The 14,032-nt window shown below is 42.5% G+C and overlaps 1 long non-coding RNA gene across 1 annotated transcript; it reads left to right on the top strand.

The window, feature by feature from the left end:
• Positions 1 to 10,251: 10,251 nt before the first annotated feature.
• Positions 10,252 to 11,864, top strand: LOC141491550 (uncharacterized). The gene is made up of 3 exons (XR_012469633.1): positions 10,252 to 10,359; positions 10,526 to 10,813; positions 11,779 to 11,864. It is a non-coding gene; the product is annotated as an uncharacterized LOC141491550 (long non-coding RNA).
• Positions 11,865 to 14,032: the final 2,168 nt, after the last annotated feature.

Genomic DNA, 14,032 nt, shown 5'->3' with positions numbered 1-14,032 from the left:
ATACACTGTGCCCCATAGCTGCCCTCTTCTTCTATCTAGAGGATGGGTGGCTACATGGACTTTGCCTCCTACAATATGTACTCAGGATTGTAGGATGGGATAGAACAGACTGGGTTGGCCTGTCACTGCGTAGCAGGGGCTGATCATTTCAGAAGGGGTGAATCCCTCTGGCTGGCCCCCCCCAGGTAGGTCCTTCTAGTCCATCCCTGCTCCTTCCAGGCCCCATTCTGGTTTGGAGTTCTCAAGTTCTTTCACTTCCAAGATTTTATTTCTTTTTCCAGGACCCAGGATTCCCACAAGGACTTCAGTGCATGTTTCCTGAAACAGTGATACCTGTGTCCATATTTATCGTGTGACTGTTTCATACGGAACAGGTTAAGAAAGGTCCTGAGTAGCCTGACTGACTTGGAAAGATCTTAAAGGAGAAGAGCAAGACAGGGGGAGAAAGAAAGAAAAAACAAAGAACGGATAAGTTGGAGAAGAGGACAGAGGCTAGGAGAGAAAGAAGCTGACGCAAGTCAAGAAGTGGGAATAGGCAGATGCCCACTGACTGGCAAAGGGTGGACAAGCTGCACCAAAACAATGGAATGTTACTGTTTGGGGAGAATGCGTTCAGATCAACAGGGGAAGACTTCTAGGCACTGATGCAGAATGAAGTAAACAGAACTAGGAGAACAACCAACTTTTGCAGTAAGGGGTGACCCCATGGACAACAGTGTGCCAAACCCTTTTGCCCACCTCATAAAATCTGTCCGTGTTCATGTTCATTGTTTCCATGACATCATCTGTCCATCTTTTCCCTTTTTCTTTTCCCTTCAATCTTACCCAGCATCAGGATCTTTTCCATCTTCTTATGATTTGGCCTAAGTACTCAAACTTCATCTTTAGTGTTTGACCTTCCAATGAATAGCCTGAATTAAAAGTATTGAGTGTTTTTATTCCTTGTCCAAAGTCTTTTTCCAACACCACAATTCAAAAGTATCAAATGTGTGGCCTTCATCTTTCCTTGCTGTCTAACTTTCACAGGAGTACATTGCAACTAGAAAACCATGTCTTTGGCTATAATCACAATAATGCAAATAGGAACTCAGCTCAGAGAAACTGCAAGACCAATGCTGGTCCTGGAGTCTCTCCTCTTATTAAAGAGGTAGGGAGGTGGGGGACTACAGGTATGGAATACTGTATACACTATAAAATGTGATCATTTTGTTGGCTAGTCTTGATTAACTACCTTTGTTCCAAGGCAGTGTTGGATGTGGGGAGGAACAAACATTATGGGAAAAATACTGTTGTCAAAACAAAATGAAAAGATCAAAGCAGAGTGACAGAAAGATCCCTCTCTGCTACTGGAAACTCTCCATTCACAATGATTTTGCCAATTTCTTCTAGGACATTGTTGAGTCTGACTGGTGCCATTAGGACTGAGGATTACTAACAATATGTAGTGTTCTAAGTTTTGTAAAGTAGTTAACAAATCTTTTCTCATTTGATCCTCACTATGACCTTGGAGGGAGGGGTGAATATTATCAACATTTGACAGATGAGACTGAAGCAGATAGAGATTAAATGACTTACCCAGGGTCACAGAGCTAGGAAAGGTCTGAGGCTGGATTTAACTCAGACTTTCTCATTACATACCAGCAGCAACCCTTTGCCTTTAGAGACTTCTGAACTTGACTGGTCACCATCAGCCCTGCCTCCGACTGGATCTTGCCTGACCAGTTTGGAAGGCATTAGTGAGGATTAAAAGGAACATCCCAGAAGAAACAACAAGGAGGCCCCTTTCCAGCCTGCCTCTCTTTCCCTTCCCCTAGACTTGGCTTTCCAGTAGCTTGGAGGAATTCTTGCCTTGGCTCTCCTGTTGGGACTCAAAGTTTTATCTGACACCGATGAATTGGTGGGTCCTTCCAAGGGTCAAATAAACAAAAGCAAAACACTGTCTCTCTTTGACTTGTGACCAGCTGATGTTGTCACAGTGAAAGGTCAGTGATGATTCTGACTCCAGGGTCTCATTTCAAAAGGTCTCTGACCAGTGGCCCTGTTTTCTGTCACCAGCAGGCAATGGCTGGTTTGGGCAACATGCCCAAGGCAGGAAAAACTTTGCCTTTTGCCAAGGCCCCAGTGACCACTGCATCCAAGTAGCATCCTGCTCCTTTCTGAGCAGGAATCTGGGGGAAAAAAAGCTGATGGGAAGCTCCAGAATGCTGCCAGCTCCCTGAGGGATGGGCCAAGAAATGTGTTCCAGGAATGTGGGCTCACTGATAGATAATTAGCAGTCAAAGAGAAACTCCAACACGATACAAACATTCTGCAATACCGAAGAGTCTGGCGCTGAAGATGATCCAGAATCACAGGCTGAAGCTGCCTCTGGATGGTCGGAAGAAAACATCTGAAGAGAAAACCAAGTGAGCCATGAATGCATTAAAGGAAGAGTTTACTGAAGAATCAGGGAAAGGGATAATGGAACATTGCCTAAAATGCACTGGGCTTATCAGAGGCAAAAGGAAAAGCTGATTAATGCAATGGAGCAAAGGTCACTAAGAATGTACTCCAAGAAAGGGTCCAAAATGTCCCAAGTATCCCAACACAGTCGATGGCAAGGTTAAATTGAGAAACACACTTGGAAGGGAGACTGGGAAGTTCAAAGACCAATTCTGGGTGAGGGGGAAGGATTCCATATTAGAAAAAGTAATGGAGAAAGTTGTCTGGAGAATGGTGGAAAGGAAATCCTTTGCAAGTGGGAAAACTTAAAAGGTCTTCAACTTGGAGAAATCGAAAACCTCTAACGGTAGAATTCAAAAGTTCAAAGACAAAGTAATTTTTAAAAATAAGGTATTCTGTCTCTTCTGTTTCTGTATCACTCATATTTCCCATTAGATCCCAGAGAACTGCCCTGGAATGAAGAAAAAAGGAGAAATGAGAGAGTGCAGCCAAACCAACCAACACATCAGCAAAGTACAGCCTCATCTGATGTCTCTCTGAAGAAGCTGTTGGGGCAGGGCAGAGAGAGAGTGACTTCCCCTAGCTCATCTTTGGGCTAAAACTTAGTCAGTATAATTTTACAGCATTTAGTTTCAATCTGCTGCTTTTTCTTCTTCCCATTGATATTGTTGTAGTCATTGTGCAGTGTTTTCTTGGCTCTGCTTACTTCCCTTTGCTTGGATTCAGAGAAGTCTGCTCAGACTTCTTAGTATTCATCCTTATCACCTTTTCTTATAGCATAATTATATTCTAGGGCAACTATGTTAGGGCAGCCAGGTAGTTCAGTGGGTAGAGTGCCAGCCCTGAAATCAGGAGAATTGGAGTTCAAATCCAGCTTCAGACACTTACTAGCTGTGTGACCTTGGGCAAGTCACTTAATCTTGATTGTCTTGCATCCAGGGCCATCTCCAGGCATTCTGATTCATTTCTGGTCACTGGGCCCAGATGGCAATGGAGGAGAAAGTGAGGCTAGTGACTGAGCACAGCCCACCCCTCACTCATTCAATTTATATGCTTGTCATGGCATCACCTCCCTGATGTCATGGTCTTCCTCAAGGATACAGAAAAAATCATCATCATATTCCAGGATTTTCATGGTCCACACTTGGTTTAGCATTCTCCAATCAATAACCATATACTTTATGGCCAGTCCTTTGCTACCACACAAAGGACACTAACAATGATTAGGGAGGTATTCAAGTTCAGTAGGCAAGAATTTATCCCAAAAGATATCAAGATTATTACCCTGGCAAATGTTTTTAGCTAAGAATTTTAAGTAAGATAAATAATCTTCAGGACACAAATTTCCATTCGAAATAAGAATGATTTAGGGTAGTATAGGAGTGGACCTCACCCAGTTAGAGAAGCCCACAAAACACACCTTTAGCCTCTTCTCTGCCCACCTTTTTCCAAGGAAGACTTTTAATTCCTGTTGAGGCGAAGCAGGAAGTTAGGGCCAGAGGCTACTCTGATCTCTGGAACTGTTCCCTTAAATATTGTTCATCTAATGAATATGATCAAGTTTGAACCAATTCCTGATTGTGTTGTCATCTTGGGAACAAGAGAGTCAAAGCTTTCTTCAAAGCCTGACTTCTCATCTAATACCATTTCACAATGAACATAATAAATAGCAAAGAAACTCATTTATCCAAATCATAATAAAACAAATCAACATGGGAGAATATATATACTAGGTATTATTCATTGGAAAAAGAATTCAATCAATAAATGAAGGGAAGGGGTCCTTGAGCTCATCCAAAGGACAGCTCCCTGAGGTCTCAAGAGTAGCAAGATGGGAAGAAGAGCATGATAGAGACTGCCAGCTCCTCTCATGTCTTCCCAGAATCTTCTGGAAAGATCTGACGTGGGATTAGCCTTATCCACCTGCCCTCTTGAAACTGTGAGCTGACTCAATGATCAAAGATGCTTGAAGCTTAACTACTTACAATGGGGGCACCCAAGTGGCACTCTCATCAATTCCATCCTGCCCCTCAAGGAATTAATCTGTGCAAACAAGGAGAGTGACCTGCATCAATGGACTTTGGGACAAGGATTACATAAATAAGGAAAAAGATTAAATAGATGTTGAACCATAACTAAGGAGGAATTTAAAATGGGCTAGAAAGAACAACCACAAAATGTGGGACTGTAGGTGAAAGGATTTGATGATCCAAATACACAACTCCCATCTTCCACAAAAAGAGGTCTGAGCAACATAGAATCACAATGAGTGGCTAGTTTCAAAGTCCATTGGCTGTCCAACTTGGCTGAATTTCTTAATTCATTTTAATGGGTTGCTGAGACCAAAGAGCTTGTGATGTTGTGACCAGACTGGGGGTGATTCATCCCTTTGTACATGGCTAGACTGGTCCTGGGATAAAGAACACGGGATTGGTCACTGACCCGAACTCAAAGCCTTTTCAGCTTGGTGGGAACCTGTCAGAGTTTACCAAACTCTGCCTGAATTGGAGACTCTATTCACCCGAACCTCATGATAAGCATTTTTTTTTAGATTTTTCAAGGCAATGGGGTTAAGTGGCTTGCCCAAGGCCACACAGCTAGGTAATTATCAAGTATCTGAGGTCGGATTTGAACCCAGGCCTGTGCTCTATCCACTGCGCCACCTAGCCACCCCTTCATGATAAGTATTAATGCTAAATTTATATGTGCCAAGTACTTTGGCAGATCAAGAAGAAATAAATATATCATAATAATGTTCCAGAATATTTCAAATCTAGTAAAAAGATTTAATAACAAAGACATCAGAAATGACAAACTGATTCTTAAATTTTAAGTCAGATAAATTTGGGTAGGTAGGTGGTGCAATGGAATCAGGAAGACTCATCTTTACGAGTTCAAATTTAGCCTCAGACACTGGGCCCTTAGCCCTGTTTGTTTCAGTTTCTCATCTGTAAGATGAGCTGGAGAAGGAAATGACAAACCATTCCAATATCTTTCCCATGAAAATTCCAAAAGGGGATCACAAAGAGTCAGAAGTGACTCACAAAATTCAGCAATAACAAAAACATATAGTTGAGGCAATTAATTAAAAGAAACTAGAAGTACTTCCTTAACAGAGCTTAGAGAACTACCAAAAAAGAAGTGTAGAATTGGACAGAAAGAAACCCTGGGTCAATTTAAATCAGATGATTGTAATCAAGTGTGGATAGCCAACAGTAACAGAAACTGAAGTGACAAACAATTGAACCAGAATTTTGCTTAAGGAGACCTCAGAAAACCCAAGTGGAATAATTAAAAGTTAATAATACTAATACCACTTATCAAAATCTTTGAGTACAGCCAAGACCATTCTTAGAGGCAAAGGCTAGCACCAAATGCCGACTTGGATAAGAAATAAAGAGACACTATGGGGCGGCTAGGTGGCGCAGTGGATAGAGCACTGGCCTTGGAGTCAGGAGTACTTGAGTTCAAATCCCACCTCAGACACTTAATTACCTAGCTGTGTGGCCTTGGGCAAGCCACTTAACCCCATTGCCTTGAAAAATCTAAAAAATAAAGAGACACTAAAGGAATTCTGAAAGAATGGTGGACTTGCTATCACTTGAAGACATTTTAAAAGAAACAAAATAATAGTACAAAAAACAGGAGAAAAAGAGTGCTAATAAATATTGGACCAAAAATAAATAAATCAGGGGCTTGGAAAGAAATATCGCCTTGATAAATATCACCAAGTGCTGGTTTTTCAAGCAGGTTAATAAAATTAAGAAAGAATTACAAAGTTTAATAATAATAGAGAACTCAGAAAAACAAAAATGAAAAAAAGAACACTATAGCAAATATCAAAGAAATTCAACCCATCCTCAAGGCATATCACACACATATAACATGATGTGCTAATCCCATTGAGAACAGGGGAAGTGAATGTCTAAGTGGAAAAAGAGAAATGGTTAACAGGGACACAAAAGGACATTTCAAACTCACAGTTCCAGAAGAAGAAAATAGACAAGCCATCAATGAAATGGTCTCTCCAAAATACTGCCACAATTTGGTCAACGGTTACAAACATCCCTGACTTAGACGATCTGTTTCTAAACTTGGAGTTTGAATGTTCCTTAGTTTTTCTTATGAGGCAAACAGTGACTTGACCCTAAAAATTGGTAAGAAAATGCACATAGGAAAAGTACAGGTCAACTTCATTATTGAATCGAGCAACAAAATACCAAATAGCTAGCAGCAAACAATAAATGAACACTTTTCCAGAAAAGGACTTCATGATGAAGTAGGATTTTAAACTGGGATGCAAGAATGGGTCTGTGTAAGGAAAGCCAGCAGGATGGTACACTCAGGGTCCCAGAGGAAATGATGGTCAAGGTGATGGTGGCGATTTGACTTGCCCGGCCTGGGCTGTGGCTTCAGTTGCCTGATGGGGAGACTTTTAGAGAGGATCCCAGTACCTTCTTCACAGGAGTTCCTTCCCTAAGTGATGGCTGCCAAGACTGGTCTGGAGGCAAGCTTGGTGGTCTGGGGATGGAGAGGGTGCTACTACTCCCAAGGCCTGCTGAATTTCTGGAAAAAATTTGGAATTGTTTTTTATTTAAAGATTTTATTTATTTTGAGTTTTACAATTTCCCCCCTAATCTTACTTCCCTCCCCCCACCCCCCAAAGAAGGCAATTTGCCAGTCTTTACACTGGAAACTTGGAATTTTTAATGTGGATAATTTAATTTGGATAGTAGTAAAGGGAGGAGGCAAATTGTTATCTACCTGTAAGCATCTGAAGGACTATTACAAGGGAAAATAATTATGACTTTGTGGTGTACCATGAGAGCACAGGTTTATGAGCCTTGGGTGGGTGCTGTAGATAATTCCTGACTTTGGGACCTTGGGCAAATCCTTTAAAAAATGTTTTTTTTCAAAAAGTTCTTTCTTATTTGTTTTTAACATTCTTTTTAAATTTTAAGTTCTAAGTCTCTCCCTCCTTTCCACTTATCTGTCATTTGCCTGTTGAGAAGACAAGCAAAATGATATTAATTATATATTTGAAATAATATAAAATATAGTTTGAGATTGGCCACATTTTTTTTAAAAAAGCAAGAAAAATCAATAAAGTGAGAAAATTCTACTTCAATTTCCATTCTATAGTAGAATTAGTATTTTTCAGACTGAGTCCTTTGGAATTGTCTTAGATCATGTCTTGATCAAAGTAGCTGAGGTTTTCCTGGTTAATCATTACAATATTGCTGTTGCCATGCACAATGATCTGGTTCTTCTCATTTTCTTTTTCATCAGTTCATATATGTCTTGCCACTTTTTTCTGAAACCATCCTGCCAATCATTTCTTTTTTAAAATATATTTTTACCTTTAATGTTTTTTTCTGATTACATGCAAAGATAGTTTTCAGCAATCATTTTTGGTAAGGTTTTGAGATTCACATTTTTCACCCTCCCTCACTACCCCCTCCCCTTGACAGTGAGTAATCTAACATAGCTTATACATGTATAACTTTGTTAAACATATTTCCATATTAATCATGTTGAAAAAGAAGAATCAGAACAAAAAGGGGGAAAAACCATGAGGGGGAAAAATAAAATAAAACAATTTTTAAAAATTGAAAATTATATGTTCTGTATTCAGACTACATAGGTTTTCCTCTTGATATCAACATTCATTTTCTGCAAGATTTTGAGTTCCACATTTTTCTGTCTCCTTCCCTTCACTTCCTTCTCTCCATGACAGAGAGCAATCAGATATAGGTTATACATGTATAATCATGTTTAACATTTTTCCATAGTAGTCATGTTGTGAAAGAATCAGAGCAAAAGGGGGGGGGGAACATGAGAAAAAAACATAAAACATTTTAAAAGTGAAAATAGTCTGTTTTAGTCTGCATTCAGTTATTTTTCTTCTGGATGTGGATGGTATTTTCCACCACAAGTCTTTTAGAATTTTTTTCCCCTTTCTTTTCATTATTTCTTTTTTTTGTCTGTTAAAGATTTTATTTATTTTGAATTTTACAATTTCCCCCCTAATCTTACTCCCCTCCCCCACCCCTACAGAAGGCAATTTGCCAGTCTTTACATGGTTTCCATGTTGTACATTGATCCAAATTGAAGTGATGACAGAGAAATTAGATCCTTAAGGAAGAAACATAGAGTATAAGAGATAATGAGATCAGACAATAAGATATCAGGGTTTTCCCCCTAAATTAAAGAAAATAGTCCTTTAATTCTTTTAGAATTGACATTGTTCATTAACTTTTGTTCATTAAACTTTGTTCATTAAAGGAGCTTACATCTACAGTAGTTGATCATCGCACAGTGTTGATACTAGTGGTTGCAATGTTCTCCTGGTTCTGCTCACTTCACTCTGCATCAGTTCATGGGAGTTTTTCCAGATTTTCCTGAAATCTGCCTGCTCATCATTTCTCATAGAACAATAGTTTTCCATCACAATCATATACCACAACTTATTCAGGCCATTCTCCATTTGATAGGCAGTCCTCTGAATTTCCATTTCTTCACCACCACAAAAAGAGCTGCTATGAATCGTTTTTGTATATGTGGGTCTTTTCCCGTTTTCCTTTGATCTCTTTAGCTATACACAGTTTTATAACTCTATGGACATAGTTCCAAATTGTTCTCTGGAATGGATGGATCAGTCCACAACTCCACTAACAGTGCACAAGGGTCCCTATATTTCCCTCATCCCCTCACCATTTGTCATTACTGATAGGTATGGGGCAGTGGCTCAGTGGTTTTTGTTTGTACTTCTCTATTCAATCTAAGTTCCTCAAGAAAGGAATAAGACAAGATCTCTCCAACTTTTGAATAGTTTTTGCAAGGCAATGGGGTTAAGTGATTTGCCCAAGGCCATGTAGCTAGGTCATTATTAAAGTGTCTGAGGTCAAATTTGAACTCAGATCCTCCTGACTTCAGGGCCCTTGCTCTATCCACTGCGCCACCTAGCTGCCCCCAAATAGTTCTTGTTAGGAAGTCCTTCCCTGGTATCAAACCTGAATGATGCCAGCTCTCAGCAATGGCTTGCTGTAAGATTGACAAAGCACTTTGCAAGTTTCATCACATTTTAGCCTGAAGTTTATTTAGATGTTATTGAGCCCTTAGATGCTCAGTTTCCAGCCTCCTCCAGGGCCTCAGGCCTCTCCAGAGGAGATTCCTGGAGATCCTAGCTTCTCCTGTAATCCCCCACTAAAGCACATATCCACAAGGGCCTCCAGTTACATATGATGCAGGAAAGCCCTGCCCATTTGAATAATATGTCCACTTCCCTGGGCATAGGTCTCTGCTTGAATGCTTGGTCTAAGCTGTTCGGCATCATTTCCCTCTGGTGGAACTCACCTGGCAGGTTCTGATTTATTTTATTTTATTTTAAATTTATGGAATAAAAGAAGCTTTCCATGGTACAGCACAATAAGAAAGATGATTTTCCATGCACAACTAGCTCTTTCTTTCAAATGTACAACAAAATCATCAGGGAAATTTCTTTTTGTCTTCCCTCCCCACCCCACGCCTTCTGCCCCAGAGAAGGCTACCATTAAACACAAAGAGGATTATCTATGTTGTCAACGTTTAATTTCTTTAATCCTATATTTCTGATCAAAGATCATTATTGATGAGAGAAATGCAGATTAAAACAACTTTGAGATATCATTTTATATCTACCAGATAGAAAGATAGAAGGGGAAAAAGTTATTTTTTTTTTGGTAATTTAATTGGGATGGCATTTAATATATAAATTAGTTTGGGTAAAATTTTAATTTTTATGATTGACAGATCAGCCGAACCTGGTCTCTGGAGCTCATCCCTCCTCATCCTCAGGCTGCTGTGGCCAGTAGGTGCAGAAGGAGAAGGCATGTTCCTCATAGAGTCACAGAAAAGAAGACTGTCTATGTCTGTTGGGTATCTTCTTTTGCTGAATGTGTGCTGGGTCCCTGGGGGCAGAGGGAATGTTCTGGAATGCAAGCCCAGAGCCAGGACAGCTGGGGGGGGGTGCTCCTTTCCCTCCTTGGACATTGTCTCACACCAGAGCAATCTAATTCTTTCTCTTTCATCATTATCCCTTCAGAGCATCCATTATTCCTGACCCTGGTTGGGCAGCAGGGCTGCTCACCCCACCTAGTCAGCCAGCTACCTGGTTCCCCATGGCTTCGGGGAAGCCAAAAGCCATGGACAAGGAGATGGAATGATCAGAGGGAATGGAGAATCAAAGCCCGAGAGGAGGAAGCAGAGAGGCAGCAATCCTTGGAACAGCAATCCCTAGTACCCTTTTCCTTCTCCTGTGTCTTCTGAACTCAGCTTGGGTCCACCACTCCCCAGGGCTCTCCAGCTCCTGGAAGGGCAGTGCAGGCAAGAGGTACTTGGCTGGAAGTCCAGGGTAAGGAAGTGATACCCTGGTCCTGGAGAGGAGGGCAGGGTGCTGGCCCCATGGGGTTGCTAAAAACAAACAGCCTGGTGACCCGGGGAACCCACACTGCTGGCCTATTTATGCCAAACAGCAGTGGGTGGGTAAGGGATTGAGGGGGGTCCGGTACTGGGCTCTGGATGAGCAGAGTCAGCCAGTCTGAGGAGGAAATGGAGAGAGGCCCAGAGCAATCCTGCCCAGGAGCTGTGGCAGGCAGGGGAATGGGTGTGCTTGGGGCAAGGCCAGCCCATGCCACCCCTAATCTGGGGCAGCTGAGCTGGCGGGGGGCCTGGCTGTCTCCACTGTCACTTTCCACAGGCTTTGAGAGAATTATTGCATTTCATCCAATGTTTCCCAAGATCATTTGGCCCCAGAATCCTCTGGGGCTTGAGGTCCAACAATGGACAAAAGAGGAAAAGACAGGGATTATTTTCACGTGGAAAGCTTCCTGGATGGCAGAAGCATTTTTATTTTAGGGCATTCTTGTTTCCTAGGGACTCCAGGGCCATGGCCAGCTGCTCCCAGAGGCCTGCTCCCGACCCTGCCGGTGTGGCCGGTCACCAAATCATCTGGTCTTCTTGCCGGCAGGGTCCAAGGAGGGCCTGAACAAAGTCAGACCTTTGTTGGGTCTGACCCTGAGGAAGCCCCTCCCACACTGGGCCACAGAGAGGTTGCACTAACACACACCTTCCATTTTCCTCCATTGCTTTTTGGTTCTGTCCTCTGGGTCCCAGGAGAATGGACCCATCGGTCAGCCGGTCAGTCAACAGACATTTGTTCAGCATCTGCTCCACAGTAGGCTTTGTGCTAGCACCAGGCTAACAGACAAAAATCAAACATTTCTTCCTATGTGTAGTCCCTTGTTTGATGAGGGACTTGGCTTCTGTGTCCTCTCTAAATCTTTTTTTTTTTTGTAGGTTAAAACCCAGAGTCCCAATCCTCAGATTGGGTGGGACCCAGAAGTGATCCAGTCCTTACCTGACCAGCACACAGTCCAAAGTGGGTCCTTTCTCTGTCTGCAATGAAGCCTTTTTCCATATACCTGAAGGTGTGGAGGAATTTGTTGTCTTGGTTGTGGTATCAGATCACTGATACACACTGAACTTGTGGTCACACTCAGACCCCCAGATCTTTTTCAGACAGATGAGTGTCTAGCTATGTTGCCTCAACCCTGTATTTGTGCAGCTTGGAAAATGCCCAAGTGTTGGCTTCCACTTCATCCTTGTTCAGTTTTGTATCATTGGATTGGGCCAGTCATCCTAGTGGTTGAGCTCTTTTTTGGATCTCATTTGTCACCCAGTGTATTAGCTCTCCCTCCCAGGTGTGTGGGATTAAATAGGTGTGCTGCCAGTACCCCAGACCTTGTCCCATCACTAAGGACTTCCTTTGTCATTCTTTGCATCTTGGTGCATAGTCTTCATGAGAAGCATGGGGGGTTTGGGTTCCACAAGAATGTGAAGGGAGAATTGTGAGTTTACATGACAAAGACGGGTCTGCCTGTATTGGTGCCTATGGGTAGGTACTGAGTTAAGATAAAAGACTCCATCTCATCAAAAACTGATTTGATTGCCCCAACTAGATCTAAGTTAGCCTAGGGACTGAAGTATCAATTCGATTGTGACCCCAGTCAAGGTTTAGCTAGAAGGGGCAGGAACAAAGTCATTCAAATTGCATAAAAGGCCTAAAATTTTTGGAATTCCTTGCCCCTTTCCACCTTGAGAGAGGTGTGCCATTTATTGAGACATTTTAATAAAAAAAAAAAACCCCATTTTAATCACTCTGGACTAAGTAATGGACTAAGTCATTTATAACAGTCAACACTGACCCAAACTCTTGTTGAAGCGCATGTGGGGGGGTGGGAGGGGGGCTCAGTCCAGGAATCCCTGCTCCTCAGAGTGCTCTGGGTTCTCTGGTTGTCCTGCTTTCCTGCTTGGACCTCACAATGGGGTTATGTCTCTCTTGGTGACCTTTGGGTAAGGTCCCGTATGCCAACCATCTCTTTGCCTTCCCTGTTGAGCACAGACTCCCAGGAGCAGGTGGCCAAAGCCAGACCTTTTCCTTCTGAGGCACCTCCTTCTGCCTCTTTTTCTGTCCTGTCCACACAGTCACAGATCAGGAAGGTTCAGGGTTGTTCTGATCTGCCCAGAACACTGGCAGCTCATGTCTTGTCCTCTCCAGACATCATAAAGCTCCCATGGGTTAGCTCCAGACTTATTCATTTTTTTATTTTTTATTTTATTTTTTAAAATATTTATTTATTATCATTTTGTATAATGTTTTTTATACATTAATAAAATATTCTTGTTTAAGAGTAAACAAAATACCCCCTCTCCCCAAAAAATATCTGTCCTCCTCGTTCCCAGGAGTGTATAGACGGAAACCCCAAACCGGGGGCAGGTAGGGACACGTACCCTGCCGGGAACAGCAGCACGGGGAGGAGACAAGGAGCCCCAGGGTCTAGTCTGGTTGTTGGGGTGCATTTTTAAAAATTACAAGCCAGGATAATTCCATCCAACCTATGGTAATCAGCAATTCAACGTTCTTTGCGAGGTAACAGAAAAAAATCAGTGGCCCTGAGTTCAAATCTCTGCACCTCAGTTTCCTCATCTGAAAAATGAGGGGTTGGTCTAGTCAAACTTGGAGGCTCCTTCCTGCTCTAAATCAAGGATCCCTTCATTGGATCTGGAGGGACCATGTCCTCCTGGGCTATCTCTGGGACACAAATGGGCAAAAAGGGCCCGGGTCTTACTCTGGAACTCACAATCTACCAGGCATATTGGTCCTCCACTAGTGCAGATTGCGGCCTCTCCAAGAGGTAGGAGAAGGTTTCTGGCAGCCACTCCAGCTCAGAACCCCAGGATCATGGGCAGCGTCCGGTAGATGGCAGAGATTGGTTAACCTGCTGCCTGGCATTTCACTTGGCGGATGATGAAAGGGTCAACACAACAGGTTCAATCTTGACTCTGCCCAATGCAGCTGGTTCCTGTGTGCAATGCTTCCTGGACCCAGGACATACCAGCTGACCCACAGGCCTCAGTTTACCTGCCTCACCTGCTCCGTTTGGCAGCTTTCATGAGCCTGTGAAGACTTCTGACGGCTGCTCCTTCTGTCCCGGCAGCACCTGCCGCCATCTCAGGGAGTTGTCTCCGCCAGCCCCCTCCTCTCCCTGGG

Source organism: Macrotis lagotis, chromosome 6, assembly GCF_037893015.1.
Source record: "Macrotis lagotis isolate mMagLag1 chromosome 6, bilby.v1.9.chrom.fasta, whole genome shotgun sequence".
Classification (NCBI taxonomy): Eukaryota; Metazoa; Chordata; class Mammalia; order Peramelemorphia; family Peramelidae; genus Macrotis; species Macrotis lagotis.
Note: the sequence above shows the minus strand (reverse complement) of the source record. Positions and strands in the feature narration are given on the sequence as shown.